General features: G+C 43.1%; 1 non-coding gene and 1 pseudogene across 1 annotated transcript; one reads left to right on the forward strand and one right to left on the reverse strand.

Moving 5' to 3' along the window:
* LOC147370663 (mitochondrial-processing peptidase subunit beta-like) overlaps positions 1 to 18,770 on the reverse strand; it is a 73,376-nt pseudogene that overhangs the window by 24,869 nt on the left and 29,737 nt on the right.
* On the forward strand, positions 8,586 to 8,657 carry TRNAY-GUA (transfer RNA tyrosine (anticodon GUA)). Its single transcript has one exon. It is a non-coding gene; the product is annotated as a tRNA-Tyr (tRNA).

Here is an 18,770-nt window from a genome sequence, read left to right on the forward strand (position 1 = left end):
ATGGAACACCAGAAGAACAGCTTTGATTAAAAGAGTAGCTGTATATGGGAAAAGAATCTTTAAAAAGAGTGAATATATGTATATGTATAACTGATTCACTTTGCTATACAACTAAAACTAACACAACATCGTAAATCAACTATACTCCAAAAACAACCTCTAAAAACATAGAAAGGGAGTGGCTCAAGTTCAGTATTTTTTGTCCTCCACAGTGTTGCTTATTTCAAATAGCAAGCCACCCTTTGTTTCTTCTTCGACATATCAAGTATGCATAATCTAACTTTCTTATTCTTAGTAAGTAGAACTCTACTATTCACAATCTACATCCTGAGCCCCGGTATAGTCTTCCCATGCTGTTTGGGAGTCATAGATTTAAGAACATGTAAATGGGCCAGATTTGGTTGAATAAGTAGGCAGCAAATCATGAAGGGACTTTAGCATCAAACTTAGGTCTTTGCATTGTAGGGATGTGGTAACTTGATACCATATGCATTTAAGAAGGGTGATCCTGGTAGGAAACAAGGAAGGAAATAAAGAAGATGAGGCTTGCAAAGGTGTGAATAGAAAAGTGGGTGTAGCCCAAGAGCATTTGGTTTACCCCCCCACCCTTCGGAGAATGGAGAGGAAATATGAACTGTTGTCAGGAAGGTAAAAATGAGGGACTTGGTGTCTGCTTGAAGAAAACAGGTAGGATGATGCCAGTTTTCTGACTTGAATCACTATCACTGTGGGTCCTGGCGTCCTTTATTCGTAAAAATTCAACTGACAAGAGGAAAAGACTTTTGGAGAAGAAGGCAACTTATTTTGCATGTGTTGTGTTTGAGATATCTTGGGAATATTCTGTTGAGATGTCTGAAAGGCATTTAGATATACGGACCCAGAACTCGGGCATTTGGGTATATAGGCCCAGAACTCAGGCATTTGAGTATATAGGCCCAGAACTCGGGCATTTGGATACATAGGCCCAGATTTCAGGCATTTGAGTATATAGGCCCAGAACTCAGGCATTTGGATATATAGGCCCAGAACTCGGGCGTTTGGGTTTATGGGTAACTAGAGTAGAGACGAGGAGAGAAGCAGTGTCAGGCGACCATTAACTTCGGGGAGATGTCTGAGAGATGGCAGTGCTGCAGGTAAAACCCCGAGGGACGTGAATAAGCAACAGGGATCCGAGAAAGAACAGCAGTGTTACTGAAGGGTAGCTTTAGTCTGCTGTTCCCAAAACACTCCGGGGTTTCCTAGAGATTCTAAAGGGGGAAGAATCTCAAGTGAAGAGGAAGTAGGATCCTGATGTTCAGTCGATGGGGACTTTGGAGCCAGCAAAAGCTGACATATTAACTTTCTCTCATTAGCCCCTGTATGCAGAATGCTTTATCCATTCATCCCTCAGGGGTTACCTTATTATTCAGTAACAGAAAAGCCTCCGACTTTCCTCTTCAAAGCATTATTGGCCTTTTACTTCTTTCATTCTCGCAGAGCCCAGGGCCGCATATGGAGGCAGCAGCTTATGGAAGTAGCAGGGACTCTAGAAACTTTCAATTCTAGATTTAAATTTTGGGTAGTAACTTACTAGCTAGAATACATTGGTAAAACTGCTTTGCTTCACTGAGCCTCTCTTTTCTTATAACTTCACATACTCTTGAGGTAAAATAAGGTAATACAAAGACATTTGACACAGCTAGTTTTCCCTATCTTTGTTTTAATTGATGAGTAGTGCTTTTATGCTTTAATGTCAGCATCTCAGCCAAAGACTTTTTTTCAGTAAAGAGCACCTTTGTACCAATACCTTTCATTGAGGTCTGAGAACCTGACCCTCATTTTACTGCATGTTGGTTTTAAGCTTTCAAGGTGTGTCTCTGATAGGTTCTGACTAACTAGATAGGGTCTTCTTTCACTTTGATGAAGTTCCAGAAAACCATTCTTCAACAAAAATACTCCCCACCTCCTCCTATTTATGTGGCCCGCGGAAACTGCAGCCGAATTCTCTTATAGTTCAATCTTGTCTAACACAGTTTTCTTTGTTTGAACCCCATGAATGGAGAGACTGCTGCTTCTGCTTCTCTGTCTGCCCATGAAGGCCTCAACTGCCTCATTTATCTCCTTGAGGTTTGTGATCACAAATTGCTATTTTATTTACCCACTACAGTCCTTGATTTTTTTAAACAAATCAATTTATTTTAATTGGAGGATAATTGCTTTATAATATTGTGATTTTTTTGCCATACATTGACATGAATCAGCCATGGGTATACATGTGTCCACCCTCCCACCATCCTGAAGCCCTCTCCAACCTCCCTCCCCACCATATCCCTCTGCGTTGTCCCAGAGCCCTGGTTTTGGATGTCCTGCTTCATGCATCAAACTTGCACTGGTCATCTATTTTATATATGGTAAGATACATGTTTCAATGCTATTCTCTCAAATCATCCCACCCTCGCCTTCTCCCACAGAGTCCAAATGTCTGTTCTTTACATCTGTGTCTCTTTTGTGGCCCTACATGTGTCTTTACTTCATAGACCGTAGTCCTTCGCCTGGGGAATCATGTGGATTCCTCAAGTTGTCTAAATGGTCCAGCCATTTTATTGAAATATTCAAATATCCCTCTGCTATCTGAAATTAGAGGTTCCTATGAAACCTTTCCTAAGCTGAAATGGCCTAAAGTGAAGAAGCAATTACCTGAGGGCATGTCTTGCTAACAGAAGCACAAAATAAATGAAGATGAAGCACAGACGCTCACAGACACACTTCAAGGGTGTGGAGGCTGATGCTGAGTGTAGTTGCCAGGATGGAGTTTGGTGGTACCCCTCCCTCTGCTCAGGTGCATACTTCCTCCGTAACGGTTGCTGTAAGGCCAACAGTAAATGCTATTTTCATTTTTTGTCTTTTTGTGTGATAGCAAAAACCTCTTCAGATTTCTTTTGGTTAGATAAAACAGGTACCGATGTAAATCTTTCATAACAGCCAGGTGGAGTAAAGTGAACTCTTGAAAAGTAGGGGATACTTGGACCTGATACAAGACTGGGCTCTGTCCATAAACATACTTGTGATCCTGGCTTGGGTATGGCCACCATGGGAAAAGTAATCTTCCAAACTTCCTGAGATGAATTTTAGCATGTTTTATTCTAGATTCTTAAACTAAGCATCTCCTTCCCTTTGTCATTGTTAGCCTGGGACCTGGGGCATTGAGTACATTTGGAAAAGCTGACCCACCGTCCCTGACCTTGGATTGCAGAGGTATCTTCAAGGTGAAGCTTCTGTGTTAGAGGATTTCCAAAGCAATCTTGAAAGACCATTCTCTCTTGACCAGCCTTTTTGGTTTTTTCAAGAAAATGAGCCACTACCACAGCTGTTCTCCCCCATGCCACTGTTTGTTAATTCTTTACTCCTTTCAAGAGTTAGATGCTCACTGTTTTATAGCCTGAAGTAGGCCCATATCAGCCTATGCAGTAGTTTTTTCCTCTCAACTACCTTCAAGAAAATAACCCAAGATATTACTCTCATAAGGCATCTTTTCTTATAAGTCCTGTTGTTCTAAATTACTTGAGTCCTGTTGTTCTAAATTACTTGAAAGTTAGGAACTATGGAAGATTATTTTACAGTTCTGTGAATAGCATTTTAGCTTACTGAGAGGTTTTAAATATAATCGTGGTTTCCTTTTTTATCTCTAGAATTATCCTTCTGTTTTCTGAAGTGACTTTAAGGATCATCTTTCAGAAGGAAAACAACTTGACATATACACCACTTCTGAGCCTGTTTATCCAGAGTGGAGGGTGAGAACAATAATAGGCATGAAAAACAATTTCATGGGTGTTAAGCTGTGGCTCCAGGCTTCACCTTCAAGGAATCAGTGTCTCCGCTGCTGCCTCTGGGGGAAAACAAGACACGAGATGGAATATTGCTGAATTTGCTTTCTGAAGAAATATTTAGAAACGCCTACTCTTCACTTTGCATCTTTTCACTGGCGCACCTGATTAAACATCTATAAAAGTAACTGCAAAGTAAAAAAGCCACCACAATAATACCAGATACAAATGTGCCTACTGGAAAAGGGAGCAGATTGAGGTGGGAGCTTGGCATGTGGTATGACTAGGAAAGGGACAATAAATGGGGCAGCCAGAGATATGTCTCAGGAGAAGGCTGCAGAGATCATTCTGGAAACTTCCTCAGTCTCTAGTCTAGGCCAGAAAGGTTCAGGCTGAGCCAAGAGCTCATAAATATTTCTGGTCGGTGAGTTAGTCATTTAATGAATAAGGAAACTATGCACGAGCTTCAAGGTTAAAGGTTAACAGGCAGGGTTTCAAAAACAATTTCATTAAGCAGACACTAATAGATTACAACTTACATGTTCCCACATTGAAACAAAAAATATACCTTTGAAAATTTTCTTCTAACCATCAACACTACCAAGAGTCATTAGTTTTTTTAATATATCTAATATGCAAAGTGCCTTGTTAGTACATTATGTAATCATTAAATATTAAATGAAGTTTGGAAGTTAAATCAGTGAAATAAGGCTTTAAAAAGATTGTTCTAGTTGTGGAAATATTGCAAGATTTCTAAAGGATTATATCTTTAAATTACTTCTCAAATATTCTTAATTCTCTCCATTTTAAAGAAATAAATATTTGAAATTATAAAAAAGAAACAATAAACTGGTTCAACTATGAATTTATCCTGGATTCAAAATTATAAAGTAGGTATGAGTGAGAGACTGAGGAAAGCTGAAACTTTAAGAAAGAAATAAAAGAACCATATTGTATGTGCTGCTGCTGCTGCTAAGTCGCTTCAGTCATGTCCCACTCTGTGTGACCCCACAGACGGCAGCCCACCAGGCTCCCCCGTCCCTGGGATTCTCCAGGCAAGAACACTGGGTGGGTTGCCATTTCCTTCTCCAATGCATGAAAATGAAAAGTGAAAGTGAAGTCGCTCAGTCGTGTCTGACCCTCAGCGACCCCATGGACTGCGGCCTTCCAGGCTCCTCCATCCATGGGATTTTCCAGGCAAGAGTACCGGAGTGGGGTGCCATTGCCTTCTCCATATTGTATGTAGGATATAGTAAATAATGGGAAGTTAGCTGTGTATACATTGATCTTCCTGAACAGACAGTGGTTCTGTAGATAGTGGTTCAGGGAAGGACCTTGAATTCATCTTTCTGTTTCTCACTGTGCATTCATTCAATAAATAGGTGTTGAATTCAACTCAGTGTCACACTGGCATTATGGTTATACACTGGGTTTGCAGAAAAAAATCAGTGAAATTGTTTATAGCATATTTAATCATAGTATTTGAATTATAGTATTTGAATCAATACACTTAAGCTCTAGACTCTGTGCTGTGGATCCTCACTTTACTACTCCATGTTGGCACTGTACAAAGAGCTGAATAATGTTGGGGAAAGGTACTATAAACTTACTAGATAGGGAGCGTTTCATTCCATCTGGAAAGTTCAGGGAAGACCTTCTAAAGGAGGCATAATGTGAGCTGAAAGACCCATTGGATTTCATCAGGTGGGGAAAGAAAGGGATCATGAAGAGTGAGGTGGGTTTGCATAGATGAGTAGAGGAGATGTGAAGGATGTTTCGGATAACAGAAAGGAAAGAGAAAGAATATGGAAGAAAATAAACTCAAGGCAGTTTGGGAAAATAGTGGACAGACTAGTTTGGCTGGGAAAACAAATGTGCTGACATAGGAGATAAACTTGAAAAGGTACAGATGATGGTGGAATGAACTTGATCCCTGAAGACAATGAGAAGCTATTGGAAACTTTAAGGCTAGTAAACCACATAAGTAGAAAATCTTCCTGGCTTCCTGTAGACCAAAAATGGACCTCAAGACTTGGAATCCTATCTTGCCTAATGACTGAATTTAGTTAGAAGTTAAGCTCAAATATAGAGCTTGACTTTCAAGGGTCTCAGATTTCAGTTATACAATTATGCTCTTTTGTTTACTTTCCTTTTGTATGTAAAGACACTATTTCAGGTCCCAAGAAGATATTAATGATTAAAAGAAAAATAGTCTTATCCTCACAGAGCTAACAATCTAGAAGGAGAAAATATAATGCACAGGATGAAATAAGTAAAGAAAATGTGTGAATATTTTGAATATATTGCATATCTGAAACTTTTAAAAGACAGATTTTAAAAGTTCTCATTGCAAGAAAAAAATTATTTTTAACAATGTAAGGTGATGGATGTTAACTAGATTTATAGTGTTGATCATTTTGCAGTGTGTACAAATATCAACTCATTATGTTTTGTATACTTAAAACTAATATTATATATCAATTATAGCTCAATTTTTGAAAAAGAATGAATCACATAAATGTGCACATTTGTGCACTAAGTTTCTGGACAATGGCACAGATTTAAAAGAATCTTAGTAAGAATTCTTACTAAGAATCCCCATTCAACAGACCTTACGGGAAAGTCCATTCTATTGACTATGCTATGCTATGCTATGCTAAGTCACTTCAGTCGTGTCCAACTCTGTGTGACCCCATAGATGGCTGCCCACCAGGCTCCCCCGTCCCTGGGATTCTTCAGGCAAGAACACTGGAGTGGGTTGCTGTTTCCTTCTCCAATGCATGAAAGTGAAAATTGAAAGTCAAGTCGTTCAGTCGTGTCTGACCCTCAGTGACCCCATGGACTGCAGCCTTCCAGGCTTCTCTATCCATGGGATTTTCCAGGCAGGAGTACTGGAGTGGGTGCCATTGCCTTCTCCGTCTATTGACTATAGTAAATGTTATATATATAACATATGCTGCTGTTGCTGCTAAGTCACTTCAGTCGTGTCCGACTCTGTGCGATCCCATAGACAGAAGCCCACAGACAGAAGCCCACCAGGCTACCGTCCCTGGGATTCTCCAGGCAAGAACACTGGAGTGAGTTGCCATTTCCTTCTCCAATGCATGAAAGAGAAAAGTGAAAGTGAAGTCGCTCAGTCATGTCCGACTCTTAGTGACCCCATGGACTGCAGCCTACCAGGCTCCTCCAGCCATGGGATTTTCCAGGCAAGAGTACTGGAGTGGGCTGCCATTGCCTTCTCCAACATATGCTATATGTATATATATAATATATATGAATGTTAGCTAATGATAAAAGGAAAGGATAAAAATAAAAAGGAGAGGGAGACAGGAAAAATTAGAGTACTGAATTTTGGACAGAATTTCCAAGGAAAACTTGTCTAAGAAGGTGACTTGAGTAAATATTTGAGGGAGTTGAGGATGAAACCATGTGGATATTTGGAGGAAGTGCTTCTGTGGGGGAGGAAAGAGCAAGTTCAAAGGCCCTGGGGTGGAGGCATGCCTGGAATATATGAGAAAAGAAGTGGAAGGAGAAAGGATGTGATTAACAGGAGGTAAAGTGAGCGATAACACTTCAACACTGTGGTGTTGGGGGAAGACTCTTGAGAGTGCCTTGGACTGCAAGGAGATCCAACCAGTCCATCCTAAAGGAAATCAGTCCTGAATATTCACTGGAAGGACTGATGTTGAAGCTGAAACTCCAAAACTTTGGCCACCTGATGTGAAGAACTGACTCATTTGAAAAGACCCTGATACTGGGAAAGAATGAAGGTGGGAGAAGGGGATGACAGAGAATGAGATGGTTGGATGGCATCACCGACTCAATGGGCATGAGTTTGAGTAAACTCCGGGAGTTGGTGATGGACAGGGAGGCCTGGCGTGCTGCAGTCCATGGGGTCACAAAGAATTGGACACAACTAAGCGACTGGACTGAACTGAACTGAAAGTGAGTGAGGTGGCCTTCCCAAGTGGCACTAATGGTAAAGAATCCGCCCACCCAATGCAGGAGACATAAGAGATGCAGATTCAATCCCTGGGTCGAGAAATCCCCTGGAGGAGGGCATGGCAAGCCACTCTAGTATCCTTGCCTAGAGAATCCCATGGACAGAGAAGCCTGGCAGGCTACAGTCCATTGGGTCACAAAGAGTTGGACATGACTGAGTGACTTAGCACTCACACAAAGTGTGTGAGGTAAGTGAGAAATAGATCACATGGCCCACATAGGTCACAACAAGGATTTAGCTTTTACTCTGAGCCCACTGTATTCTATGAGCAGAGGATTGACAAGATCTGTTAAAATTTCAGTGGAATCGGTGTGGCTCATGTGTTGAGAATAAGCCATGAGGATGAACTTGAGATTGGAGACAACAGCAGAAGCAGGAAGACCTGTTAGGAATAGGGTGGCAGCAGGAGAGAGGGTATTCAGTTTTGAATATATTTTAAGGTGGAGCATATAGAATTATCTTTTGGAAAAATATGGAGGAAGAGAAAGAGAAGAGTCAGGAACAGCATGGTGGATATGCCTGAGTGACTAGATTATGGGAGGAACTGTTTTCTTTTTGATAGCAGTGAAAGGTGAGCTATCAAGGGCTTAGTCATAGATGGGATAGGCTGGTGAGTTCTAGTAAACATCCAAGTAAAAATATCAGCTGTGAATGAAGACAGATATAAGATCTGGGGCACAGGAAAGGGGTTTAGCCTAGACACACACACACTGGATCATAGCACATGGATGGTATTAAAGCCATAAATTAGATGAGATCATCCAAGGGGAAACAGGGCTTCCCTTGTAGCTTAGTCGGTAAAGCATCTGCCTGTAGTGCAGGAGACCCGGGTTCGATCCCTGGATTGGGAAGATACCATGGAGAAGGAAATGGCAACCCATTACAGTATCCTTGCCTGGAAAATCTCATGGACAGAAGAGCCTGGTGGGCTGCAGTCCATGGGGTCGCAAAGAGTCGTGCACGACTAAGCGACTAACACTTACTTACTTATTTACTTAGGGGGAAAGAAGAGCTCCAAGCACTGATCCCTGGGCACTGAACATTCAGAAGCAGGGAGGGTGGGAGGGCAGGGAGAACCAGCAAAAGAATCCAAGAAGGAAGGCTTGTAAGGTGGGAAGAGAACAGTGAGTGTGATGTCTTAGAAACCAGAGCAAGAAAGGGTTTCAAGGAGAAGAATGTTATCAACTGAGTCAATTGCTGCTGATGGGGAAAATCAGATGAGGCCTGAGAAAGGAGGCCCTGACTTAGCTACGTGGAGCCTTTGTGACACTGAGAAGAGCAGCAAAGGTCCAAAGCAGAGTGTGGCTGAGGGCTTGGAGAGGCTGGAACTGACTATTCTGTTTTAGTAATGTCATTCTCTTGGCTTGGTGTTTTCTTAGGTGGGTACCTGGTGGGGAAAAGGTCCCTTTTTAAAAAGTGCTTCCATGGTCTTTTGCGTTTGCGTGGCTTTTATCATGTGTTCATTTGTGGATTCAAGTGGATTTTTTTTTTTTTTTTTGCCAGAAGACATATTGATGGAAGCCTCCTTTGGGCAAAGGCATGGTGCTAACTGGTGTGCTGGGTTGAGAGGTTAGAGGAAATTCGGAGAAATCGGAGAAGTAATCCCAGTGATTCCATCACACTTCCTTTGTCATTCATCCTGGAAACAAGGTTCACTGTGGTGTGGGTATAACTGAGGTTGCCTCACACCCAAGAGTGGGCAGGTGACCTAGGCTTAGCCAATCAGAATGCTGCTTCTCCTCGGCTACAGTGATTGGTTCAAGGGCCAGCAACCACTGCCACACCAAAAGCCCCACTGTCTAGCACCTGCATCCAATAGCATTCCAGGCTTGGGGAGGACGGGGCTGTGAGCGGCTGAAATGGGGAAGTTTTCAGCTTCCCCAAGACGCCCCACACTGGCAGTGTACAGAAGGCAGGTGGCTGTGGTCTCTCCAGAGGACAAATGGCAGTCTCCAGCAGCAAGTGGGAAGCTGTGACTGCAGGGAGATCCCTGGCCAAAGGGCACGTCCCACCGGGAACCTCCCTTTCCGACTTGGCCCCCCTCAGCTGACTCTTGGTACTTGGTTGGACCGACCTCAGGAGCGGCCTGGCTGTTTTGCATTATCAGCATGTATTACAAAGCCACATGATAAATGACGGCCTGTTTCCTCACTTCTGTTTTCGAGGGCACCACAAAAGGACATCACACTCAACAGTCATGCTGGACCAGAACTCCCTCCGCCCCGACCGTCCTAACGCGCCCCCCCCCCAACCCCCGGCTCCCCACCACATGAGTAAGATTCTCCCCCAAGCGTGATTGATCACAGGAATGGCAGGACTCCAGCTGAAGCTGGGGAGAGAGGAAGGATGGGCATTGGGATTAAAGTGGATGGAAAAGTTAAAAGAGTGAGAATTTTTATTTTTGCAACGTGCCCCTCTGCTAACCATTATTTCAAAGCTTCCTGAATGGAAGCGAATCAGGAAACAGCAGTGGGACTAATAAAATCATACTGGAGAACAGCTGGGGATAGCATCGGTGATCATTAATAACACCACTATTGTGGTCATACACACACTTGGCTAATATCTCTTTTTTTCTCCCAATGTCCCCAAGTGTATTTATTCTTTTTTGGACAATCAGAGTGTAATTCCAAAAGTTAAGTGACTTGCCCAAGGTCATCCACACTGGATCAAAACAGGGCAAGAATTAAAATTATGTTCTTGTAATGTCATTTCTTCACCCCTCAACACTGGACGTGCTTAGCTTTCCTGGCTGTGCCCTTCTGCCCCCTCTGCCTGGGGCGGTTCAGCTCATTTTCAGTCTCAGTGAACAAGGCGAACAATGTTACTTTCAACACTAAGCCTGAAGATGAATGTCCTAGAACGAATCCCCATTGCTTTTTCTGGCGACTGACCTGGTTGACCTGGCCTGAAAATTGCCTTAAGCAAAAGCACTTCAGACCTTAAAGAATTTATTTTCTTTTATTCTCTTCTCTTTCCTTTGTGGCCGGGACTTTTGTCCACCTAGTTCTCAGTTTTTAAAGAAAATATCCATTGACTTTAACTTATTTTTCTGTTCATGTGCTCATTCATTCATTCATCAACTACATTTATAAAGCGTAAATATTTACTGAGCACTTACTATGAACCATGCCAAGTTCTCAAAGGGCAGTGGCCCAATCCAGTTAGGGGGTTAGGAGATCTTTCCTTGGGCAAGGACAGATTAGCTGGGACTTGAAGGATGAATGGGCTTTAGCCAGGCTAAGGTGGGGCTGAAAGAAAATTCCAGGACAGCAGGTACATACACCTGAAGGCAGTAGGAAGCGGGGCCCCTCAGAGAAGTGCCCGGGTGTTCAGCTGGCAAGAAGGAGGACTTTGAGAGATAGACTCTAGAAGCATAAAGGCTGTTGAGGGGTGTGGACTTTCTCCCAAGAACCTTGCGAAACTAGGAAGGTTTTAAATACACAAGCTTCTAGCTCCATCTCTTTCTTCCCCCTTCATCCTAGAACTCTAATGGCTATGAGAGAAAAATCAAGGCTTTTTATTTAAAAAAAAAAATACCTGAGTTCTCAGGCCCTGGCCACTCCCATGCCTCTTTAACTGTGTGTGTGAATCCCTACTCCCCAGGCTTTCTGATTACTGTAAGAGAGGAGAGGGCAGTCCTAGGGTATGGATCATCCCTTGGTGAGATCTAATTTCAAGAGTGGCCCTAAACAGAAAATGGTTAAGAGAACCCCAGTGACTAAGGCAACACAAAGAAGGGGATTAGGGGACAAACACAGCTGGGGAGGAACAATCCTAAAATTCTGTGATCCAGGGCCAAATTCCACAAGTGTTTCAGAAGGCACCTACCAGGCCACGCTTGTAACTGTGTGGGGAATCAGCACAACGACGCTCCTGTCTCCTGCTGACTTGTTTTGGGTGTGCCCTTGAGATTCCAGCCCTGATTCTCCACTCAGGGAGTGGAACCTTGGAACGTGCTCCCTTTTTAAACCTCCGACCTTGCCTTTTCACCCCTGCACACCCCAATTCCACAGAACTGCTTGTGATGAAACCATTTTCATCACTGCTCCCGCAGCTTCAAAGCCATTCCCTCTGCTGCCTACGGACAGTAACTGTCTTGTCTGGGGCCTCCCTGGAATTGGAAGAGAGGGAAACGAATCTTACTGTTCACCAAGCATAATGATCCTACCTTTGCTTTGGCTGCTTGTCAGCTTGGATGCTTCCTCAAGACACCTACCTCCCATGGAGTCTCCGCTTATCTATTATCTTCTTACTGAGGTCCTCTCTGTCTTATTTAACACCACCCACCTGCTTCATCCTTCTTACCCTACTTTCCTTTTCCCTTTTTCTACACATCTGTCTTAGAATACACTAATTTATTTATTTATTTATTTATTTATTCAGGCACATGGTTTTGTGCTTTATGGCCATTACTTTCATGCTTTGTTGGCAGTGGACACTGATGTCATCAAAGTGCATGAGGTTATGCACAAGTAACATCTCCCCTCCAGGGTCCTCTGAGGTACCTCATATTCATCAGTTCTCCTTTGACATGTAAGAATGAGACAAAAGATAAGAAATCAGTCTCTGATAGGCACTGAACATCAGGGGAAAAGGTTTGATGCCCACAGGCAGATGTACAAACCAATGTTTTTAAAACGGGGGCAGGTGTTACTGAACCCTGAGAAATGTCTGTTGATACGAATTCTCATGGAGTCAAGAGATGGCAGGCCAGCAAACAGTGACCACACTCCAATCAACAAGGTCAGCGAAGAATTTACATGCAGGAAGTCATCTATTTTTAATATTGCAATTGCTTTCCTGTTTTCCTTTATTCGGTATGTTACCGCAGGAGCCCCATTCCAAGAGTTTTGTTTGAATGCTTTCCTCTCCTATTTTTCTTTTTTAAATTTGGATGCAACCTGGTATTTCCAGAGAGCAAATGTTCTCCTATTATTTAAAGAAAACCAGGAGGAGGCCGGGTCATCTGTCAGGCTGAACAATGCTGGACTGATGTAGAGAGTGAGGGTCACAAAGGTTGGAGATGCTTAAGGGTCAGGCTGAAAGTGATCTCCCTTGGGGGGATGGTGTGAAATAATGGGTGGCTGAGCCAACCCAGTGAAGCAGGCGGTTTCTTGCCAAATTGGCAGGACTTGAAGTGAGTCCCCAGTATTCCAACCCCCACTCCCGTCCTACCTCACCACACCCCCCTGGAGCAAGAGGGAGACATTCTTTTCATACCCAAAACACTCCAAGCCCCTCTTGGATGCATTTTCCTGGCCAATTATCTGTTATTCAGCTGAGGTCTTGTAGACTTTGTATTTTCCAAGCACCAAAATTGCAAAGTTTCCCAACTCTTTGATTATAACTCTGCAATCAACTCTGTTTGCTTTATTCTTTCATTAGCCCTTCACAGTGCCATGATCGGAACAGAGGCAAAGGCAATCAAGAAACTTTTCTGAACACAGATTCTTTTCTCTTTGCCACACTATGCAGCATGTGGAACTTCCCTGACCAGGGGTCAAACCCTGGCCCCCTGCAGCGGAAGTGCAGAGTCTTATCCACTGGATCAGCAGGGAAGTCTCAGAACACAGATTCTTTATTGTAACGCAATTAACGTTGAGCTACGTGTGTGCCAGACTAACGCAGTTCACTGGGTCCTAAATGTCCCAAATGGTCAAATGTCCCAAACGGTCCTCCCTTTGTGTCTGAAGCACTTGAATTTGAGTTGATGGACTGTTGGTCATTCTTGGAGTTTACTCCCGGGGCTTCCATCAACCCCTCTGGCCTGGTTATTTCAGCTCTGCTCAAACAGTCTCAGGGAAGGCACTTCCCTCTCTGAGTAGCAGCCCTGGACTTCCTGCCCTGACCTTGCAGATGTTTCCGTAATTTCTCCTGGAAATCTTGATGGTCCCGTGCCCCTTGCAAGTCCTAGGTTATGCCCACCCCCTCTTTCTATGTCCCTCGTTTGGTGTCTCCAAGTCATATTCAGATGTCCAGTTTGGGCTCCTTTTTGCTGGTAGCACAGCTCTACCTATTTTTCCTGTGACTTCGGCAGACTCTTAAGGGAAATGTTTTTATAGAACAGAAAGGTGTTAAGTGCACTCACCTTTCACAAAGACATTGCAACTAAGAAACAACTCTGAATTTTTTGTATTCAGAATGATTTCAAACATTCACCCACGAATCCAAATGGAATTTTGCAGTGAGCAATGCTAATGCACTATTAGAAAAGAGAACCTGTCAAAGTTAAGTAATTCATTACTGATCAGAGCAGAAGCCCAACAAAGAACACTCACCACCAGTACCATCTCCAGATCTGGAGTTACGTTTTAGGGAAACAAAGCATTCCACCTTGTAAGAGTCAAGCTAATAGTCCCTTGTTCTAGACACTCACTTCTGTTGTCTCAGACATCCATAGGCTTTGAAAAAACTATTGTATTATTTGAGCCAGAACTGGCTTATCTTGTACCTTATTCAACAAATAATATAGGGGAGAATATATATAATAAAATATAGGCCTAAAATTGAGTAACAGGGCCAGAGAAATGTAAATTATAACAAATGCAGAGTGAAGATGAGGGAACTCAAAAAATCTTATCAAGTTCAATAATTGAGCAGTAAATTTGCTTCAGAGCTCCCTGACGGCCAAAGCAAAGAAAGAAATGTGGTCATTGGTGTGCATGCTGAGTCACTTCAGTTATGTTGACTCTGCCACCCTATCGACTGTAGCCTACCAGACTCCTCTGCCTGTGGAATTCCCCAGGCAAGAATATTGGAGTGGGTTGCCATGCTCTTCTCCAGGGGATCTTCCTGACCCAGGGATCGAACCTGTGTCTCCCCTGTGTTAGAAGGCAGGTTATTTACCACTAGCACCACCTGGGAAGAACTGTGGTCATTTACACAGATGCTTTTATCCACTAGGGGAAAAAAAATACCCTTTCCTCAGGAAGCAAAGCTTTTTGCTTTTAATTTTGAAGGATTTGTCTCATGGAAGGCTTCAGCACTTCCATAAAGTTATATATTTCAGGATATACCTATGAAGTGAAATCTTCGGTAGGATGCAGAGTTTCTCTGAGCAGCAGTTTTTCATCACATCCAATCCATTTTCGGGGGCCCATTGCCCCTGCCTTGACAAAGCTAAAGATGAATCATTTCAATAAATGTGTTTAAAGATTTCATGTGTGAAGCACAAATATTCAATGCATGATACTTGTGTTTAAGAGTATCATAAAGTGTAAACAACAAGCTGTTAGGTAGATTCATTTTCCAAAGAAAATTCCCATCCCCTTTTGATATAATTGTGTAAAGAGGCTGGATCCATATGTATCTGAAACTACTCACGAATGACTGTATTTACACCCCCAGGATTTTTCCTGACTGACTTGGTAAGGAATGTGTCAATCCCTAAACTAACCTCTCTGCCCAAGGGTGCAATAGTCTCTGCAGGCCAGACTGGGGCCGGAGTGGGGTCATTGTCTCTCAGGTGAGGTGTGGGTTCTGCTACCCAAATCAAGGTTGCTGGGAAGCACAAAGCCACAAATGTCTACTCCCTGGTTTTCCCTTCTTCATACATGTCCCCGCTTTGCTAGCCTGGATAATTTGGTTTCTTCTGAGATCCTTGCAATCCAGATTCAGTTGCTATCTCTAACTGAGCTCAGGAAGACACAGAAGACATACAACATTCACTTTTCTTAGTGTTGGAAGAGAAAGTTAATCGTGAGGAAGCAATAGTTCTGCTCCCTTTTCTGGCTAAAGCAACTTAATTTGTAAAATATTTCCCATCACCTCACTGCTGTTACCCAGGGAGCTAGGTGGAAAGCCTCCAGTATTTGTGTAATTCTTTAAATCCTGCCCTCCTATTAGCCACCAAACCCTGCTTGGGTCACTTGACCCCAGAGGAGCAAGACTGAAAAACAAGACATCCACACTGAGAGACTCACTAAGAAAAATTCATCCACTCTTGATATGAGTTATGGCATAAGTCGGAGGAGCACTCTCACACATATCCTGGTGGGGCTTGAGCGCTGTGTCTTTGACGTAGGCTCTTCTCCTAACCTGGACCAGATGTCCGCTCTTATTCCGTGTCACACTCCAAATGTGGGAGGGCGGGCAGCTGGATGAAGCTCATCAGGGGAGATACGCCTCTCCGCTCAGACCACACAGTGCTGTCCTGACTCTCTATCAGTCCGGGGAACGTAGGAACAGGGGCATGTGCATGCTTGCTTGGTTGCTCAGTCATGTCTGACTCTTTGCGACCCCATGGACTGTAGCCTGACAGATTTCTCTGGCAGGGCAAGGATGCCATGTAGTGATCACTTGTCCATGGAATTCTCCAGGCAAGAATACTGGAATGGGTTGCCATTCCCATCTCCAGGGGATCTTCCTGATCCAGGGATCCAACCTGGGTCTCCTGCTTTGCAGGCGGATTCTTTACCATCTGAGCCAGGAACAGGGGCACAGATGGTGTGAAATAATGGACTTAAACATCATTTTTTGTCCCAAAGCCAGTGCACATGGAATTTCATCACTGCAGCGCATGCTTGTGCTGTGTTAGCCGCTGAACATATTATATGTATGTACAGTGTACAAAACAGACTTACCTGCCTAAGTCTGGTAGGTTACGAATCACTTTTCCCTCATCTCCAAAAATCAGTTGAAAATATTCCCTGCAGATATCCCTTTTGAACCTCAAATTCAACATGTCTATGAGACTTTGCTATGACCAAAACCTCAGAATCATCTTTGACATCTCTATTTCCTATTCTCCATCTAATTATGTATCAATCTGCTTATAACCTGTCTTCCTCTCAGAAAATATCTCCTGAGCTCCTCCTGTGCAACTGGCACTGGGCAAGGCCCTGAGTATAAGACGGGGAGAAAGAGCAGACAAGGTCTCTCCCTCATGAAGGCTCCCATCCAACAGAGGAGACAGATGTTCCTCAAATCATCATAGACACAAATAATGAATTACAACCAGGACAAATGCTAAAAAGAGAAGTAAGCTCAGTTGATGCTTATTTCACAAGAAGCATCCTGAGTTCATTTTTCACTTTTGAATTATTTTTTATTTCCCTTCACCATAGCCATCGCCTTGAGCAGGATTTATAATCTCATGTCCACATCTCTGCAGTAAACCTTCTGTTCTCTTCTGCTACTCAGCACGATATGAGGACTCCTCACTGCCAACACACTTTGGACCTGTTTGCCTGGGTGTCTCATTCTTTAATGGTTTTTCCTATTTGACCCTGTCACCGTTGTTATCTCTCCAAATTCTACCACTCTTTAAGATCCAGAAAATGCAAAAGAACTTATTTACAAAACAGAAATAGACTCACAGACATAGAACACAAACTCATGGTTACCAAAGGGGAAGGGGGGAAAGGGATAAATGCGAAAAGTTCAGGATTAAAATATACATATTGCTATACATGAAGTAGAAAACCAATGAGAACCTACTGTATAACTCAGGGAACTATACTCTATATCTTGTAATCTATAATTGAAAAGAAACTAAAAATGTATAGAATATTTATATATGTATATGTATAAATATGGGCTTCCTGGCTAGCTCGGCTGGTAAAGAATCCACCTGCAATGCAGGAGACCCTGGTTTGATTTCTGAGTCAGGAAGTTCCTCTGGAGAAGAGATAGGCTACCCACTCCAGGATTCTTGGGCTTCCCTGGTGGCTCAGATGGTAAAGAATCTGCCTGCAATGCGGGAGACTTGGGTTTGACCCCTGGGTTGGGAAGATCCCCTGGAGGAGGGCATGGCAACCCACTCCAGTATTCTGGTCTGGAGAATTCCATGGATGGAGGAGCTTGGCAGGCTACAGTCCAAGAGGTCACAAAGAGTCGGACACGACTGAGCAACTAAGCACAGCAAAGAGTATACATGACTCATTTTGCTTCTACCTGAAACTGACACAACATTTTAATCAGCTATGTTTCAATAAAAATTTTTCAAAAAAGACCCAGCAGAAGTGTGATCCTGTCATCTCTAGCCAGAATTGGATTCCTCCATCTCCCTCCAAGGCGCAGTCCTTGTCCTCGTCACTTTGGTGGCACATCTTACACACCACAGTCACTTGTGTGTATCCTCTCACCCATGTGTGTGCAAATGCCTGCTGGGCAAGGACTCCATGTAGTGATCACTTGTCATAATTTTGGCTGTACCAGCCTCTGAAATCCCTTTCCATGTTTTGGGAATTGAGTGTTTGTTAAAGACTCAACCCACATCCCACAACAGAAGTTCCTAGGCATTCATGTTCCCAGGCATCTTCACTGTTAGGGTTTGGACATGTGACTGTGTTTTTCCAAATGAAAAGCTAATGATGCAGAGCAGCAAGGATATCAACGATGCTCTCTGGTGGAGGCTGAAGCCCAGCAGTGGTGATGTGCTGCTGGCATTTTCCAGTGCCCATGATGGTGCAGTCAATGGTGACAATTTCCTTAACAGATTGGGTCTGTGAAATGACTTTAGGGTTTGTCCCTGTTGGCATAGCCATGTGTCTCCAGGATTCTGTGAGCTACTCAATATCTTTATATAAACCCCTTCCTGCTTAACTCAGCTGCAGTCTGTCTTAGCCTCCAAGGATAGTCACACAGAGCCTCAGTCATGGTAAGAACTTTGTAAATATTTGTTGAATAAATGCATGAACCTGTTATTACTAGCTGTATTAGCCTACAACTGTGCTTCCCCATCCAGAAATGAGTTGACAATTCTTATCCCCAAAGGATGTTGTAAGAACTGGATGAGATCATGTATGCACAGCAGCTAGGACATGGTACATAAGAAATAAATAAGAATTTGGGGGTGGAAATAGGGACCTGATGATGATAACAATAGATCAATGAATACTCCATGCTTGCATAGAAAGAGAGAATTGGAGAAAGTTCTGTGTGTCAGGGACATGTGCTGAACTTCTAAACTTGTTTCATGTTGTCCATATTTAAACATGAGTTGTCTTAGTGTTTCCACA

The sequence above is a fragment of the Bos grunniens genome, chromosome 6 (assembly GCF_055505025.1).
Source record: "Bos grunniens cultivar Pamir isolate PY7600 chromosome 6, Bosgru_T2T1.0, whole genome shotgun sequence".
In the NCBI taxonomy this organism is placed as follows: Eukaryota; Metazoa; Chordata; class Mammalia; order Artiodactyla; family Bovidae; genus Bos; species Bos grunniens.